At 42.9% G+C, this 19,815-nt stretch overlaps 1 protein-coding gene across 6 annotated transcripts in view; it reads left to right on the forward strand.

Annotated features, from left to right (window-relative positions):
* The window catches only part of LOC120536084 (pre-B-cell leukemia transcription factor 3), a 291,992-nt gene that overhangs the window by 135,857 nt on the left and 136,320 nt on the right, over window positions 1–19,815 (forward strand). The window lies entirely within an intron of this gene.

Raw genomic sequence — 19,815 nt, forward strand, 5'->3', positions numbered from 1 at the left:
TACAGATATCAGAAGCGCCACACACCTCTTTACAGTGACCTCATGACCCACCATGCTCTCCCACTCTGTCTACTGACTTCATAGGAAGAGTCACCAGAGTCACGAATGTCACCGCTGAGGTAAGTAAACCTCTCAATTTGGTCGGCACTATCTCCAGTGCCAATGGCTGTGCCCACGAGGTCATTAAAGGCCTGGCTCTTGGTTTTTATCAGGACACTCACCAGCCCAAACACTCAGACCCAGACACAAGAAATTTGACAAGCAAGAGGAGACCACTCAGTCCATCAAGCTCACTTGTTTAGGGAATAGCTAAGCTGTCACAACATCTCATCCTGCACAATCCCACAACCCTTTGCATAAAACTGGTGCTTCCTGACTTTCAGTTTCAAATGCTCTTCCCCTTCAGTTCCACTGATGGCCTCGAGGATGCGATTCACTCGAGCTGACAGAATGTTGCTGGATCTCCTTCATCGATGCCTTTGATGGGGTCGTCCCCACACTGTCTGCTCTGCTCAGACTAAACAGGTGTAATTCTCAGAGTTGGTCACAGCAAGTCACGTCCTTCAATCCCATGATGCACTTGGTGGCCATCCTCTACACGGCTTCAAGTGCTGCTATGTCTTTCTTGTAGCACGGTAACCAGTTTGGTCACAGTTTAAAACTGATTACCGTCCTCTACCTATGAATTTCGACAAAAGTCGACATCCGCTCTGAAAGAGAAGCCTCGTCAGTTTGGTGAAATATGAAATATGTTAGGAAAATAATGTGGCGATTAATTGAAAAGCCAGTCGTTATCTTAAAATTGTGCCGTAACCTTCATTATATACTGCAATACTTAATATCTATCTATCTATCTATCTATCTATCTATCTATCTATCTATCTATCTATCTATCTATTATATAGTGCCTTTCATATCTATCTATCTATCTATCTATCTATCTATCTATCTATCTATCTATCCATTATATAGCGCCTTTCCTATCTATCTATCTATCTATCTATCTATCTATCTATCTATCTATCTATCTATCTAATATTTAGCACCTTTCCTATCTATCTATCTATCTATCTATCTATCTATCTATCTATCTATCTATCTATCTATCTATCTATCTATCTATCTATCTATCTATCTATCTATCTATCTATCTATCTGTCTATCTATCTATTATATAGTGCCTTTCATATCTATCTATCTATCTATCTATCTATCTATCTATCTATCTATCTATCTATCTATCTATCTATCTATCATATAGTGCCTTTCACTCTATCTATCTATCTATCTATCTATCTATCTATCTATCTATCTATCTATCTATCTATCTGTTATGTAGTACCTTTCATAACTATCTATCAATCTAGATGATGAGGCATTGGCAATGTATGAATTATATTCTGAAAATATTGCAGTCATTTATTGAAAATACTTCAGTAATTTATTAAGAAGCCGGACATTTTTTAAAGTGGTGCAGTAACTCTTAATATATATTGCAATATTTCAATTAAAAAGCTGAATCATTTTGTGAAAGGTTCAATTTTTTTATAAAATTTTGCAGTAATGTGTTGAAAAGCCAGCCATTCTTTTAAACTGTGCCATAACTTTTGTCACATATTGCAAATATTCAAATCAAAAGCCGCGTCATTTTGTGAAATATTAATTATTTTTAGAAAATATCACAGGAATCTGTTGAAAAGCCAGCTGCTGTCTTAGGACTTTTATTATATTTTGTCAGTAGTTCAATTGAAAAGCCCAGTCATTTGGTTACATTTTTAGAAAATATTGCAGTCATTCATTAAGACGCCAGTCCTATTTCAGAATTGAGCCGTCATTTCTATGATATTTTTCAGTGTTTCAATTGAAAAGCCGAGTTGTTTTGATCAGCGTTCCATAATTTCATAAATCAATGCAGTCCTTGGTTGTAAAGCCGGTCACACTTTGACACCACAACGTCATTTTTCTTACGTATTGCCAGAGTTCGTTGCAAAGCCGAGTCACTTTGTGGATCTTGAGTTGAGTTTAGAAGGCGGTGCGCTCTTTGCCTGTTCTCTGAAGTATCACGCTTATTGTCTGTGATTTAGTGCCTCGGTTTTGTATTGAAGGCCGCGATCTGGTGACGTCACATCGCCGTGTTTTAAGGGGTTACAACGATAACGTGCAGTGAATCCACTAGTTCTCATCCTCTTTCTCTGTACGTTTATCATTCGTTTGCTCAGAGGTTGATGCGCTTCCTGCTTCCTGAGCATCTCTACTTTTCTCCACGCTAGCGTCCCGCTGCTTCTCTTCTTTCGTTGGCATCTTTGCGTGTTAAAACTGATGAAGTCAGTGTTTGTGTTGCAATTATTTAGTACGTTGTTCGTCAATTTTTCACTTAAGTCTTCCAACTGCCTCAAGAATGATTTAAGATGTGAAGTGACGGCGAAGGTGGAAGGGATGAGAACGGTGCCCGTATGCATGTGCCGCCCTGCTGCCCGCTGCCGAGAGCTCATTCTGCAATAAAATCAAATAAAATAACCTTGGAGGTCAATCGTCAATGCGGACAGTAGCCGTCACGTAGTGTATGTGTACCAAATTTCAGGTCAGTCGGTCAACAGATGATTTATAATCCCGGACAGACAAACAGACAGCCCCAGCAGCATATTATAGAACAAGATGCTGTTTGTGACCAGCAGCTCACGATAGACGAGCACAGCCATTGTTGTGAACACCCAGTGGATGTTTTGTTTGTAACTCTTTAATTATTTTGCCGATTGTCTGAAGTATGACGGACGCGTCTCCGTGAGTTTACTTGTGTGTAGCCCTCGGGCAGACCTGCGCTAATAAGGCGCAATAACCGTCAGTCACGTCCTCACCCACTTAACCCTTTCAGCCCTGGATTTTCTGGTTTTATGGGAAAAAAATTATTTTGTGAGATATTCTACCTTTGGTGTGTCTAGGAAGCTCAAAAATGAAAAAAAAAAAACAATTTATTATTATTATTATTATTATACAATAGCTGCCGAATACTCCTTGTTTCACGTCCATGTTGTGTGGACTCTATGCCAGTCTGTCCAGTCTGCGCTAATAGCAGCATGCCCAGTTCCAACGGCTGCAAACGTGCCAGTGCTGCATATATATATGGACTTCCAATAGGATGTCAGGGCCGAAAGGTTTTATCCAGATGAGGGTCACATGGGGCTGCTAGGGGGCCTATCCCACTTAGCGTAGGGCACAATGCATGAACAAGACAGTACGCCAGCCCACCGCGGTTGTACATACAGTCAATCCTTCTAAAGCAGAAGTAACACGAGTGACCACCACGGACACATCGTGACAATATGAAGTCCATTTAACACAACAGACATCAGGCAAGGAAGGTGAAGGCAGACCACTCATCAGCATTCATGGAGTGAGCGGACCCCCGGGGGGTCTACGGTCGGTTGTAACAGATGATGCACGATGGGCGTCCGCACACTGCCGGGTGTTCTGTAACTCTGTCAGTACATGCCGGACCCTTTAATGAGAAGCACTGAGCCCCAAAGCTCCCAGCATGCTGTAGTTCCTATCCATGAAAGTGTCCAGTTAGAGCAGTGGAAAGGCGGTGATGGGGGGGGTGGTCTCTAACAGCTCGGAGGGTCTGTCACGCTTTATTTCATCGGTTCATGCACTGTTAATCAGGCTATGTCGGTTGAGGCCCAGATTTTGAGGGCTCTGCTGTCCACGGCCATTTTTAATTATTACAGGAAGATCAGGAGTAAATGGAGGTGGCTTTGTGCGTGTGACGAATCCAAAAGTGCCCGCGGTGGTCTTTTGGGTCCGAGATGCTTATCCGGAAAGAGTGGCCACCACCTCGCAGCTTCATTTCACGGGCACCCCCAGGAGAGGTCACCCACCAGCCGTGCCAGTCTTCTTATTTATCTGTCGGACCCACTGCTCAGAGCCGCTTCATCTCCCCCATCACCTTCAGCCAGTGGGCACTCTTACTGGATGGCATTCGGTGCCAAGACACCCCTCTTTGCCACGGCTGCCGCCTCATCATTTCTGTTTGCTTGAGCCTTTCAAAGGAAAAAAAATCGCCCAGAAGATCACGACGCAGGTGGAACAAATCATTTCATACAGGCGGCCAATCCTCCGCTTCCTTTTATCTTCCTTTATTGTGAAAATCCATTTCCTGACAAGATAGAGGGCCGTTTAAACAAACATTTCCCTCTTTATCGTCGGGAGGTTGGAGCCATTTCTCAAATTACCGGCCGTGTATTGTTCCTGACGTCCAAGAGAGCAGAGTCACAGAAATGGAGAAATGGGTTTTACTTCTGTTCTCCTCAAGCTCAGGGAATTCAGTGAGCAAATTACAGTCATTTACGTGCCGTGTAATTTACTGAGCGCCTTTAGGCAAATTCATTGGAGGGAGATGAGGGACGGTGATAGCTGGGGAGCAGCGAAATGCTCTCTGTAGTTTGAAAAGATCACTTTTTACTGGCTTATTAGTTAAGAAAGGACGTATACACGGGGGGGTCGGGACATTCTGTTCAAGGTGTCCTGTGTTAGACACGCGTGTGACCTCACAAAACCGAGGCAGCCATTGCTATGCTAAGCTAACCTAAGCCACTGTTAGGATGGCAGACCTTCTGGGAGAAAGCTTGGCTTGGTGTGGGTCAGGCCAGCAGGGGGCACTTACCCGTTAGGCTGTGGTTGGAGCCCAATGCTCCAGCATAATAAGGGGGCACTATGCGGCAAAAATAGCACCGTCCTTCAGGTGAGGCATAAAAACTGAGGCTCTTACTTTGTGTGGTCATAACAGATATCTGAGTATCCTTCACAAAGAGCAGGCCGTTTACTGATGACCTGCCTACACCGGGCATCACAGCCTCTGGCCCCCTAATAATCCCACCTAGAAACTCAGGTATGATGAGCACACTCATGCAAAATGTCTATCTATCTATCTATCTATCTATCTATCTATCTATCTATCTATCTATCTATCTATTATATAGTGCCTTTCATATCTATCTATCTATTTATTATATAGTGCCTTTCATATCTATCTATCTATCTATCTATCTATCTATCTATCTATCTATCTATCTATTATATAGTGCCTTTCATATCTATCTATCTATCTATCTATCTATCTATCTATCTATCTATCTATCTATCTATCTATCTATCTATCATATAGTGCCTTTCATATCTATCTATCTATCTATCTATCTATCTATCTATCTATCTAATCCTACCTACTATACCAAATTCTATCTATCTATCTATCTATCTATCTATCTATCTATCTATCTATCTATCTATCATATAGTGCCTTTCATATCTATCTATCTATCTATCTATCTATCTATCTATCTATCATATAGTGCCTTTCATATCTATCTATCTATCTATCTATCTATCTATCTATCTATCTATCTATCTATTATAACTGTGAATGCCAGATTCTGACCCCCACCCTATTAAAAATGAAGATTTGTCAGACCAGACGACAGCACTTCAGGTGGGCAGATTTTTGTTTTTGAGAATCGCTCACCCAGTGTCGCCTCTCTGGCCTGAATGGATCCCGAGGTGCACCCGTTCTGCCGCTGTAGCCCATTCGTTTCGAGGTCTGATGTGTCGTACATTCCGAGTCACCGCTCTTTGTGTTTTGTGGCCTTTCCGTTTGCTTGGCCTTTCTCTTCTTGACCTCTCTGTATTTTTATTTTTTGTTCCTCGATGCCTTTCTTGGTAAACTCTAGAAGTTGTAGTATGAACACCTGAGCTAAAGTACCGCCAGTCATACCATAAAATGTAACTGATCGATGTCATAAACATGTATTGGCCCATCTAATGCGTGACCAAAGAACATCTAAACCTCTTTACTAAATGTTAAGAGTGACGTCCAGCAGGGGTCAGTGTTGGGGCTGCAGCTATTTTTAATATATATAAATGATTTAGATCTGTGGTGGGCTGGCGCCCTGCCCAGGTTTTGTTTCCTGCCTTGCGCCCTGTGTTGCCTGGGATTGGCTCCAGCAGACCCCCATGACCCTGTGATAGGATTTAGCGAGTTGGATGATGACTGACTAAATGATTTAGATAGGAATGTAAGTGAAGTTTTGCAGATGATACCAAGAGAGATGGATTAGCAAATCATTTGGAATCCGTTATATCATCACAGAAGGACTTGGACAGCAGACAGGTTGGGCAGATTTGTGGACGATGAAATTTAATGTCAGTAAATGTAAAGAATTACACATAGGAAGTCAAAATATGAGGTGTGAAAACACAATGGGCAGTCAGAAAATTAAGAATCCACATTATTAGAAGGATTTTGGAGTCACAGTGGACTCTAAGCTATCGACTTCCAGACGGTGTTCAGAAGCCATTAAGAAGGCTTGGAGAATGTCAGGTTATATAGTGCCTTGATGTGTGGAGTACAAGTCACAGGAGGTTCTGCTCAAGCTTTATAACACACTAGTGAGGCCCCATCTGGAGTCCTGGGTGCAGTTTTGGTCTCCAGGCTACAAAAAGGACATAACAGCACTAGAGAAGGTCCAGAGAGGAGAGACGAGGCTGATTCAGGACTACAGGGGATGAGTTATGAAGAAAGATGAAAAGAGCTGAGCCTTTAAAGGAGATGAAGAGGAGACCTGACTGAAGTGTTTGAAATGATGAAGGGAATTAGTCCAGTGGATCGAGACGGTGACCTCAAAATGAGTCCATCAAGAACATGTGGACACAGCTGGAAACTTGTTAAGGGTAAATTTCACACAAACATTAAGAAGTTTTTTTTTACACAAAGAGCCATAGACACTTGGAATAAGCGACCAACTAGTGTGGTGAACAGCAGGACTTTAGGGACCCTCAAAACTCGACTTGATGTTCTTGTAGAAGAAACAAGTGGAGAGGACTGGCGAGCTTTGTTGGGCTGAATGGCCTGTTCTCGTCCAGATTGTTCCAGTGTTCTAGTATCTGCCTGCTGTATCGAGTGATGAGCTGGACTCATGTGATTGGCTCTGTGGAGGAGCAGGCTATTTGCATTAATGAGCAGGTGGACCTAATAAGTGTATTCTGATGTAAACACAGCTGAAACTCTGGGCTGTTTGTTAAATTGTTTATGCTCTGTGAGTTTCAAGTCACACAGGCTGTTGATCCCTGTCCTGGATGATTAATCTTTTAGATCTTTTAGATGTTCAAGCAAATATTGCAGTGATTACCACGGTGGGGTCCTCTGTTCGATCCTTGATTTAGTTACTGCGTGAATGGAGTCAGCCTTTTCCTGTGCAGTTGTTTTGGTGCTTTGGTGTCCTCCCATATTCCAGAGGTGTTTACTTTCAGGTTAGTGTCAATCCTCACATCGTGGAGGTGAGTGCGCCCAGCAACGGACTGGTGTACCACAATCGTGCCAGTCTCTCTGTGATACTGCAATGGAAAAGCAGCACTTAAAAAAAAAAGGATCAACAGGTGGTCCACCATTCTCTGAGCTGCTGGTGTCCCGTCCAACAGGAGGTTCCGCTTCTCACTTCTCACTCATAAGATGCTCTCTCACAAGTTGCTTTTTCTTCCTCCACAGTTGATGCTCTTCTGCATGTTCATTGAAACTTGAATGCATTTACGTAATAAAGGCTTATATGTGATATAGTGTGTGACCTGTAGGGGCGCCACTGAGCCCCAAAACCCTTCAATACACCAACAGAAACAGAAACTCAGAAGAAGATTTATTATAACAGAAATCTGCACGCGTGATATAACTGTTTCATAGCACAATTCTCCCTTTCTCCACCTTCTCCTTTTTACTCTTTCCTCCTGGTGGTCTTTGTCTACTCACCCCCGACTCAGACCACCCATACAGGAAGTTCTATAAGGCATAAGGCAGCCTTCATGTTATTGGGATTTTAGGTGTACTGTGTAATATAATATACGAGGTAATACAGTATATCGGGTATATTATGTAATATGACATATAGGGCAATACATGAGGTATACTGTATAATGTAATATAATATATAGGGTAATTTATTGGGTATATTATGTAATAGAATATAATATATAGGGTAATATTTGAGTTATTTAATGTCATATAATATATAGGGTAATATATTGGGTATATTATGTAATACAGTATAATATATAAGGTAATATATTGGGTATATTATGTAATACAGTATAATATATAGGGTAATATATTGGGTATATTATGTAGTACAGTGTAATATATAGGGTAATATTTGAGGTATATAATGTAATATAATATATAGGGTAATATATTAGGTATATTATGCACATTGTTGGGGTTTTAGCCGCCAGCAGTTCTTCTTTGCTCATTTAATCTGACGTTGATCAAAGAACCCCGATTTGTTGGAGTATAGCGCCTTTAAGAGACTTTCAGCTGCTGTGTATGAATTTCGAGTGACGCTCACCTTTAAAAGAGAGAATGAAACATAAAGCCACCACGACCTCCCAGCCCGTCTCCCCGATGTGCACGCCGTTTGTTTCTCTTTGGCGCTCATGTGCAGTAACTAAATACCTAAAGGCACTTTTCTTAAGGGGAGCAAAAAAAAGAGCCATCTTAGCTGCAAAGTCAGCATGTTTTACTTCTTAAATGCATGAATGGCTTCCATGAGAAAATCAATGAGAAAGCCTGCTGTGTGGATCTGAAAGGGGGTCTTTAGACCACTGGCTGAAAGGTCAGCTTGTGCTGATTAAAAATATCATTTCCCTAATGGATGGTGGTGGCTTTTTTTTTTTTCATATAACTATCTAGAGAAAGATAAGCTGCTTACAGGCAACCCAAAAGGCGCTATAAACTACACTTCTTTGTGTCTGCAGTCCCACGACTGAGGAATAGAATTGAGAAGAGCAACAGGAGAGCTTTGAAACATTCAGGAATAGTTTTTTTTGTTTGTTTTGTTGTTATTTTGAATTATCCGTTTCTCACTACGGGGAGTGGACAGAAAAAGGACTTCAACAAGATGTTGTCACAAATGTGTCACAGATGTCTTGAGATGTTGGAGCCTTAACAGGACCATCATTAGAACCAGGGGAGGGCAAGCCTAAACCATGCTATGTCTGCCTTGCCAACCAAATTTTGCAGTGGGCACTATGCAATCCAGAAGGTGGCATTCTCCTGGCACCTTCCAAACCCAGAATGGTCCATCAGACTGGCAGATAGTGAAGTGTGATTCACAAGATGTTTCCACGAGTCCAGTGGCGGGTGCCACGTGATGCTTGGCATTGTGCATTGTGACCTTAGGTCTGGCCATGGAGACCCATTTCAGGAAGCCCCTGGCGCACAGTTCTTGCACTGAAATTGCTTCCAGAGGAAGTTTGGAACTCAGTGGTGAGTGACGCCATGCAGGACTGGTGACGTTTTAGCACTCGGTGGTCCCACTCTGTGAGTTTGTGTGGTCCAGCACTTTGGGGCTGAGCTCCTGTTTTTGCTTCTTGACATTTCCTCCTTTCCTTTCACAAGAACAGATCTAGCAGAGCAGAATTTTCACTTAATGACTTGTGGCAAAGGTGGCATCCCATGACAGTGCCACCATTTAAAGCCACCGACATCTCCAAATGCTTGTCAGTGGACTTTGCATCTGAACTCGGTCATATGGAGGTGACGTCCTCAAAACTTGTGCCATAAAGTGGATCTGCATCAGGGTGAAGCCTGTGAGCAGTAGGGGGTGCCACTGAGCCCCCAAAACCCAAACCCCACTCCGGGTTCAATAAATGAATTTTTAATCCTACCCAACTCTAACTCGGGGAGCTATGGTGGTGGGCTGCTTCTGGTGGCACTTCTGGGTCATATGGAAACCAGTCCCCAGCAGCATCCACTACCATCACCCAAGGACCCCTACAGGGCTGCACTTCTGGACCCCAATTCCCATGCAGCCCTGCGGGTGTCCAAACTGGGACTACTTGTGAGGAACACTGCCACCTCTTCATTTGGGGGATGAACTGTTCCCAGCCAGGATGGCCATTATAAGGCGTCCCGGCAGGGTGGCGTCCTCAAGTCTGGCCATCCTGGCTTCCTGGCCGGGCATCAATCTTGGCCGGGGATGCCCGTGCGTCGTCTTACAAGCCAAACCTGAGAACAGGCTGCCATTTGACAAGTCACAAGCGGAATTACAAACGTGACGCAAGCGGAATGAAGAGAATGCGGCACTTTTTAATTACTTGTCCTGTCCGGGCCCCTCTTCATTCAGACGCTAGGCAGGCAGGCTTATAATATATGGGATTCATAATATTTACAGCTGCATTCTGCCACAAGGATGTCCCATGAGGCTGGGGGGTCAGGACTCGGTAAAGTCCCTCACACCACACTTGCGACGCCTTTGGATGATTGCTGAATTTTATATAATTAATAAACAATGAAAGCTTGCCTGCGTTTAATAATGTGCAGTATCTCTCAAAGGTAGACAGCGGGAATAAAAAATTCCGCGCACAGCTTACTGCGTGCAAAAACCCCCGCGACGAAGCGCCCGCTTTAACTGGGAGAGCCGAGGCGGTGCGCCTTTGTGTCCTGACTGATGTTTACTCAAACCACCAATTAAATATTCATGTCCTACCGGCAAGGGATTACGACGAGAGCAGATATTGGCTTGGGAAGCCGAGTAAATTTATCTGTGTGGAAAAAGGTGCACTTTGTGCGCTCTTAAAAAATGAAGCCTTTCAAGTCGGCCCTTATTGCGCGGCAGCCAAGACGAAAGACCCCCTATTTGGTGAAAGTCTCCTCATATTCTGGATAACAAAGGACAGAGCAGTAAGAGGTCCGGCTTGGTATATAGCGCCTTTCACGTCAAGTCAAGCCATGTGGCTTTATTGTCATGTCACCTGTACACTGTATTGCAGCATAAAGTGATAGGAAATAATATTAACGTTCTGCGGGAGCCCTGTGTGACATCGACGTAAACACAGGACATGTAAAGAGCTATACTGTACTGTACTATACGCGCTGTAAAGACAAGGCAGAGATCTCACGCCATATATGATTGCACATTTAATTACATGGCTGACGCCTTTGTCCAAGGTGACTTACATGTAGAATACAAATTGCATGCTTTGCTTTACCACTCACACTTCTGAATAAGGAGATTCAGGGAGGGGCTGACATGAGTAAGAACATCGAGCGGGAGCCAGCCAGCCACCCCAACGCGTCCCCCAGTGCCAGCCTCACGTCTGTCCACCTTTCAGGTCTCTGATGACTGGGGGTGTCTGCCATTCCTCTTAGTGCAAACTTCACCAGCTGGGAGAAAATGGGGCCGAAGCCAGTGGGGTCTCATGATGCCCCCGAAAATCAAAACACAGATAGGCTGCAGTGACTTTCTAACAATGGGAGTCAGGCTCTGTAGACGTCTGTTATGGGGTCAGGTCGCAGCTCCATTTGGCAGGTTGTGCTCTTCCCAAAGTGGGACGACTCCTTCCAGGAGCAAAAGATGGCGCATCACAACCAGTAAAACTACTTTTAAGAATCAGGGACCAAATGGCATATCATGGGGACATATTCATTGCATTTATCATTCCAACAGATGGCGCATCACAAACAGTAACACCACTTTTACAAACCCCATACCAAATGGCATATAACAGAGACAAACGCATCGCATGTCATTCCAGCAGATAGTACATTACAACAAATAACACTACTTATACGAATCCCATATCACATATCGTATAATAAGGAAATATGCATTGCATTTCATTCCAACAGATGGCACATCACAACCATTAACACTGCTTTTAAGAATCAGGGACCAAATGGCATATCACGGAGTCATATGCATTGCATTTATCATTCCAACAGATGGCGCATCACAAACAGTAACACCACTTTTACAAAGCCCATATCAAGTGGCATATCACATAGACATTTGAATTGCATTTGTCATTCCAACAGACAACACAAACAATAACACTGTGTTTACAGATCTCGTACCAAATGGCATATAAGAGAGACATTTACATTGAATTGGTGCACTGCAAACATTAACATGGACGTCAACGTTGATTACATAGGCTTCAACCCGCGTTAGACGGGTAACATAACTAGTGAAAGGATAAGTGTCCGTGTGTCTGTCTGGTTGATATTTCTGTGCCATTCTAAAAGATGGCACATCACCAACATTTTAAGTAATAAAATGCATTGCATTTGTCATTCCAACAGATGCTGCATGGTGAATGTTATTGCTGCTTTAATAATTCCCCTACAAAATGGCATATAACAGAGACATATACTATACATTGTATGGACCACTACAAAAGTTATTACTGAGGTTTGCATTGATTATTTAGATTTCAGCCTGTCTTAGATAGCAAGCAGAGTGAGTCCGCCTTAATAAAAGGTTAAGTGTCTGTGTCTGTCCGCCTGCTATGTCTCTGTCATTCCTACAGATGGTACATCACAGTTTAGTTTTAAAATGCATTGCATTCTTGCATTCCAACAGATGACACATCACAACCCTTAACACTGCTTATACAAACCCCATACCAAATGGCATATAACAGAGACAAACGCATTGCATGTCATTCCAGCAGATAGTACATTACAACCATTAACACTGCTTATGTGAATCCCACATCACATTGCATATAATAGAGACAAATGCGTTGCATTTCATTCCAACAAATGGCACATCACAGTCATTAGCACTGCTTTTACAAATCCCATACCATAAGGAATTTAACAGAGACAAACGCATTGCATGTCATTCCAGCAGATAGTACATCACAACTATTAACACTGCTTATACAAATCCCATACCAAATGGCATATAACAGAGACAAATGCATTGCATTTCATTCCAACAGATGACACATCACAACCATTAACACTGTTTATACGCATTCCATACTAAATGGCATTAAACTGCCGTTAAAAAGTGAGTGTCTCATGTAGTCTACCATCACATCCATCCATCCTTCCATTTGCAAACCGGCGTGTCCTGAGTAGAGTCGTGGCGAAGCTGGAGCCGCTCCCAGCAAACGTCGGGCGGCAATTTCTAGACATGGCACCAGTCTGTCACGTAATTACGTCATTTTTGACTCTGACAAATATTTAATAAATAAATCTGTGATAACAGGCTCATGGATGAAGTTACTAAAAAAAAAAAAAAATAGCGTGAAATGTCCCACCTTTCACATCAAGTGAACGTTTTTCTCCAAGCGCACCTGACTGTTACGCCCCGCGTCCATTTTTCGATTTACCGAGGGGCTGTTTTTTGTGTTTTTTTGTTTGAACTTAGCCTGACTCTTTTTAATTCTGATCACAGATTCAAGTTTTAATCGCTGGCGCTCATTGCTTTAATGTCCGTGAAAGTGTTTACGGTGGCGGGGTGGGCACTTGCTGCCAATCCAAAGACGTCTCCTAAATCTGCCAAGGAAACCAAACACCAAACAAAAGGCCGAGTGTCTGTTTGGTGTGCAAGTGAAACCGAATGAGGCCGCATGCCCCCAACCCCCCCACTTCTGGAGGCCATCGCACCGTCCCGGTGATGAAAGACGCTTTGTTATTACTATATTTTAAGAAGTCCGGATTAGTTTTGAAACTTGCAGGAACATGCGGATCGCATTGTTCTCAACCTGCTTAATGGGAGCAGACCTGTAAGGCTATCCTCTGGCCTCGGCTTGACCTCCCTGCAAAGATGAATTCCTCAGATGTTTGCAGGATCGAGTCATGTAATCTGTGTTGAGTGCAGGCCCTGGTGGGGACTTGTCTGCTTGAGAGTGGAAGAAATGGGGGCAACTTGGGGGGGTCAGGGACAGTTTGGACGAGGGGGGGGCAAACTGGGAGGAAGAGTTGGGGTGTAAAGGGGGACAACGGTGAGTGCTGCCTGTGAGTTCAGCCGCCATCCACGCTACGACCGCGCTTGCTGTTTTGTAACTTTTGCTCTGAAGTGGAGGAAGGCCGTTAGTCCGGGCTCTTTTAAGGCATTTTGACATTATGCGTGTGCCCATGGCGGTTCTGCACCTCTGCCTTATCTAATAAGCCCTTCGTATTACGCCGACGTCTCAGCGAGTCGGATCAGGAGCGCTGACCTCAATCCCCGAGCATCTTTCAGCTCCGTTCCTCCCAGTCTGTGCTCCTCTGAAATGTTTGCCTTGCTTTTACGTGCCATTTGTCTGCCTGAAGGCATCTGATCGTCAGCAACCATTGGCACAACCAGCTTGGCGATGTGACACGCAACTCCTACGGGCAGCAAATTTTATGCGTTCGGGGCCACAAAACAAAAAAAAAAACAAAAAAAAGACCTGATGTGGTGGAGGGCAATGCAGGCCTGACGAGATAATCAGCGGGGGACAAAACCCACCGAAACATCCTGGAAAACACAATTGAGAGCCGTGCTTTATTATTCCAAGGAACATAGGAAATATTGTAATGTTATTACTGTCCTGTTGAAAAAAATATTAGTCTGAATGAAATGAAACTTCTGGAAGGGCTGTGATTGAAGATTCAAATAGTCACTGTGGTTCAATAAATGTTGAGTTATTTTAGTTTATGATATTAATAATAAAAGTGCAGTTTAATGCTTTAGTCTATTGCTATTCATTATCTATCTATCTATCTAATGTTGTGATCCTGCCGACTATACCAAAATGAATATCTATCTATCTATCTTTCTATCTATCTAATCCTGCCAACTACACTATCTATCTATCTATCTATCTATAATATAGCACCTTTCACATCTATCTATCTATCTATTCATTATATAGTGCCTTTCATTTTTATCTATCTATCTATCTATCAAATCAAATGTTGTGATCCTGCCAACAAAACCAAAATTATTTTCTATCTATCTATCTTTCTATCTATCTAATCCTGCCAACTACACTATCTATCTATCTATCTATCTATCTATCTATCTATCTATCTATCTATCTATCTATCTATCTATCTATCTATCTATCTACAGTATCTATCTATCTATCTATCAAATCAAATGTTGTGATCCTGCCGACTATACCAAAATTATTTTCTATCTATCTATCTATCTTTCTATCTATCTATCTATCTATCTATCTATCTATCTATCTATCTATCTATTATATAGTGCCTTTCATTTTATCTATCTATCTATCTATCTATCTATCTATCTATCTATCTATCTATTATATAGTGCCTTTCATTTTTATCTATCTATCTATCTATCTATCTATCTATTATATAGTGCCTTTCATTTTATCTATCTATCTATCTATCTATCTATCTATCTATCTATCTATCTATCTATCTATCTATCTATCTATTATATAGTGCCTTTCAATATCTATCTATCTATCTATCTATCTATCTATCTATCTATCTATCTATCTATCTATCTACGATGATGGGTGCCCTGGGGGGTGCAGCACACCATATTAAGAGTCTGTGAGGTGCTGGTTAGGTGACTGATGCACATGAATGATTTCCAGGCCTTGTCCTGTAGTGTCTTGAACCAGGGGACAGATGTCTGACTGAAGCCACCCGTGACCGTTATGAAAGTGACGCGATTTTAGTGGGTGATGCTTGGTCAGCGTGATTATCACCCAGCTTTGCCTCCATTCATGTCTGGCTACTCGCAGTAAATGATGTATTTTATGTTTGAGGATGAGGGGGTCGTCACTCTCGGGGTCACCCTTGTTACTCTTGGGGGGGAGTTCACCCCACACCCCAAAAATGGAAACCCCTCCCACAGTAAGACATGGAGCTGTTTGAACCTGTGGTTTCCGCTGGGGCCGCCATGCCGCATTCGAGTTATTCGGTGGTCTCGCCGGGTGGTCACATGGCTCTCCTATTGTAAACGTGGACTGCGACTCGGTTTTATTTCGTCTTTTTATTTAGTTTTAAAAGCCCGAGTGCCTGCACTCCTCTTTTAATGAATGAGACGGCGGGCTGTGATTGATTTAGTGGTCCTTACCGATGGACTATCATGGCTACTTCTTGTTTTATGGCTGTTTCAGTGCGAGGGTATTCAGCGTTCATAAAAAAGAAAAAAAAAAAGAAGAAGGCGAAGAAGAAGAAGAAGAGGGAGCAGACTCTTTATGCAACCGAAAGCGAATTCCTTTTACTTATCCTCCGTGAATAAATCCTTATCTCCGCATCACATGATCTTATGAAGCGCCATTTATTTTGACAACAAAGTCTAATAACAATTTATCCCCGATATGAATCTTACAATACCAGTTCACTGTTCTTGTAGGCTAAATAATAATAAAAAAAAATGGCAGACCGTGTGCTTTATTACAAACTAGGTGGCCTGGAGGAGAATGCTTGTCGTCTTTCCTCGTGGTATAAAATATGCATTTAGGCCTTCTCATTTCATCTCCAATCTGTGTTATTCCTTAAAAATGCACAACTGCCTGCAGTCCTGTTTAATATTTAATTCAACAACTTTTTAATCTGTCATTACACTGTGATGAAGTAAACGTCAAGTGTCGCGGAAAAAAAGATTAAATTATACTTGGAAATAGGAATTGAAGTGATTTAAAGCTTGTAGGCCCTCTGTTTGTTTTGCACAAGTAATATAACGGCAGGGTGGGCTTTCCCTTCGGTTTCTTGTGTATTTTTTTTTTGGTTTTCCATGCCGCCCCGCCGCAGTCCCCGGTGACTTTTCTGATTTACTCCCACCTCGAGTTGAGGCCCCCTGTGTTTGTGTAAAATCTGCTCGCCATGAACACCCCGCCGGTCAGTGGGGGCTCCGCACCGGCCTACGGATTGTAGGGTCGCTCGTCGGTGGACACAAACGGGGCAGCCCTGCAACTGCCCCACCGATCCGGCGGCGCCATCTTTGACTAGCGTGAGCCATTTTGTTGTTTATTTCATTTTTTATTTATTTTATTTTTTTTTAGATTTAACTTCAATTCCAAGAAATTTTCCGTAGGCGGCCTTTTCTTTACACTTGAATATGATGCTCGTAGTTGATTTGTACGCTTTGTTTACCACACGCACTTCTGAATAAGGAGATTTGGGGGGGCTGTAAGGAGTAGGAACATTGAGCATGTGCTGGTTAGCCACCCCAATGTGTCCCCCATATTACCCCCAGGGAGCCGGCCAGCCACCCCAACGTGTCCCCCAGTGTCCCAGGTAGCCAGTCAGCCACTCAAATGTGACCCCCATATTACCCCAGGGAGTCGGCCAGCCACCCCAACGTGTCTCCCATGGAGCCGGCCAATTACCCCAGCGCGTCCCTCATATTACTGCAGGGAGCCAGCCAACCCCCAGCCCTAATGCATCCCCCAGTGCCAGCCTCACGTCTTTCTGGCTCCACCTTTCAGGTCTCCCATAACTGGGGGTCTCTGCCATTCCTCTTAGTGCAAACTTGGCCAGCTGGGAGCCAATGGGGCTGAAGCCAGTGGGGTCTTATGGGTCTTCATATTTTTATACTGGTATCCCAGGTGACTTGCATCATTTCGCACACGATTGGTGGCATTTGTTTTGGTTTTCCCAATTGGAGCTCAGGCAGGTGATGTGACTCACTCAGGGTCACAAATGGTGTCAGTAGTGGGATTTTAACCCACAGCCTCAGGGTTTGAAGTCCAAGGCCTTCACCGCTATAAATAAACAGATAAACAGACATATATAGAGATGTGGTACGTACCAGATAGATAGAGAAGAAATAACAGATAAAAGATAGACAGAGTGATAGAAAAGAAAGTCCCTGTATAATAAGTGAGCAGAAAAGAATAATATAATAATATATAAACGCTTGTCAGCAAAATGTCTAAGGTGACTGACACAGTTTAATACACAATTGGTTATTGGAGCTCAGGCAGGTGACGTGACTTGCTCAGGGTCACACATGGTGTCAGTAGTGGGATTTAAACTCACAACCTCAGGGTGTGACATCCAAAGCCTTAACTACGGCGCCACACTGCCTGCCTACAAAACGTTATTACTTATCACCTTACTGGCATCATTATCTAAGGTGACTTGTAGCATTTGTGGCACAGTTGGCTCCATTTCTTTTCCTGATTGGTACTCAGGCAGGTGAAGTGGCACACTCAGCACAGTCTTGAAAACTGCTTGGTATATAGAGGGAGACATGAAAGGAACGGCTGATGAGAAAAGTAATAGAAAGAAGACAGAAAAGAAAGGCATTATGTAAGAGATAAATATACTGATAAAGACATGTAGATAGATGTGAATGGCACTATATAATAGATAGATAGATAGATAGATAGATAGATAGATAGATAGATAGATAGATAGATAGATAGATATGAAAGGCACTATATAACAGATAGATAGATAGATATGAAAGGCACTATATAACAGATAGATAGATAGATGTGAAAGGCACTATATGATAGATAGATAGATAGATAGATAGATAGATAGATAGATAGATAGATAAAGTGAATGGCACTATATGATAGATAGATAGATAGATAGATAGATAGATAGATAGATAGATGTGAAAGGCACTATATGATAGATAGATAGATAGATAGATAGATAGATAGATAGATAGATAGATAGATAGATAGATAGAGTGAATGGCACTATATGATAGATGAGGAGATAGAAAGGAATTATATAACAGATAAGTAAGCAGATAAATGAAAGGCACTATATAATCATAGATGAGTAGACTGATAGGTAGAGATGCACATAGACAGACAGACAATCAGACAGATCTGTAGGCCTTTGTATGTCAGATTATTAAATGTGACCAGCCCTACACAAAGGATCCACAGATCGCTTGACGTGAAAGGCACTATATGAGTCATACTGTGTATTTGGTGATGATCTATGGACTTTTTTTTGCTACTTAATGCTCGTTCTGCCCATGCCAGGTGGCCTCTACCCACGTGTCCCCCAGATAGACGTGCTGATGTCGGTGCCCTTTCTGTGGTGAGCCCCCCCCCCGTTTTCCTCCAGGTGACTTATATAATGGGGACCGGCTTGTCCCAACAGTAACGGTACCACAGTGCAGGGGACACTCACGTTTAGGCCGCAGTCCCTCGGAGGAGGCAGCGCCATATAACACGGAGTGGAAATGCAATTTAAGGCAGAGAGATGATGAAATGTGAACATACAGTTGGAAGGCGTTTTTCTGCAGGCAGTGATGAAGGAGGTCAGATGTGATTTACTTTTGTTATTTCTAAATAAAAAGAAAGCAAATCCCAAACATTGATTATATGCGATCCACAGAGCATTCTTGTCTAATGCTGACTCCGTCAAGTATGGGAAAAGGGAAAAAAAAAAACAAAGCTGAAAGCAAAGTGAAGACCCCAATCAGAGCTCAGCCCTTGAACAGCGCTGGACACGAGTGCCGTGTGTGTATCCGTATGTGTGTGTGTTTGTTTTTTTCTTTCCTCTTCCTAATTTGTCCCTTGAGTTCCCAGGATGGCTGTTCAGATCTCTGATAAATGCTTGCTGGCCGGCGTCCCGTAGAGTCTTCAGAGTGGAGTGGAGTCGCTCACTCGCGCGCGTGTTTCTGGGATAAAATGTCTCTGCTTGGACTTCTGAGTCCTGGGTTCAAATGCTGATTTCCTTTTTATGCCCTGTGATGGACTGGCATCCCATAGTGGACTGTTTGCTAGTGGTACTCTGACCCCCTGCCCCCCCCCATCCCAGAAGTGGTTCAGCAAGTTACACAATGGATGGACCTTTCATGGTGTGCACAATCAAGTAATAAAGTCGGTTAGCTGAGGTGTCTGCTCATACACAGTACTGATCTGATTCTGATTTGTCTTTTTTGACATTTTAAGCGGAAGGCTGTCAGCAAGAAAAATCGAACAAGTAATCACAGGCACGGAGAGGCCATCTTTGAAGTCCCTGATTTTCACTGGAGCCGGGAAAACAAAAGGCTCAAAAAACAGCAGCAGAGAGGAGCAGAATGTGATCGGTAGTAGATCACTGAATCCTGCGAGCTC

Source organism: Polypterus senegalus, chromosome 9 (genome assembly GCF_016835505.1).
Source record: "Polypterus senegalus isolate Bchr_013 chromosome 9, ASM1683550v1, whole genome shotgun sequence".
NCBI classification, from domain to species: domain Eukaryota; kingdom Metazoa; phylum Chordata; class Cladistia; order Polypteriformes; family Polypteridae; genus Polypterus; species Polypterus senegalus.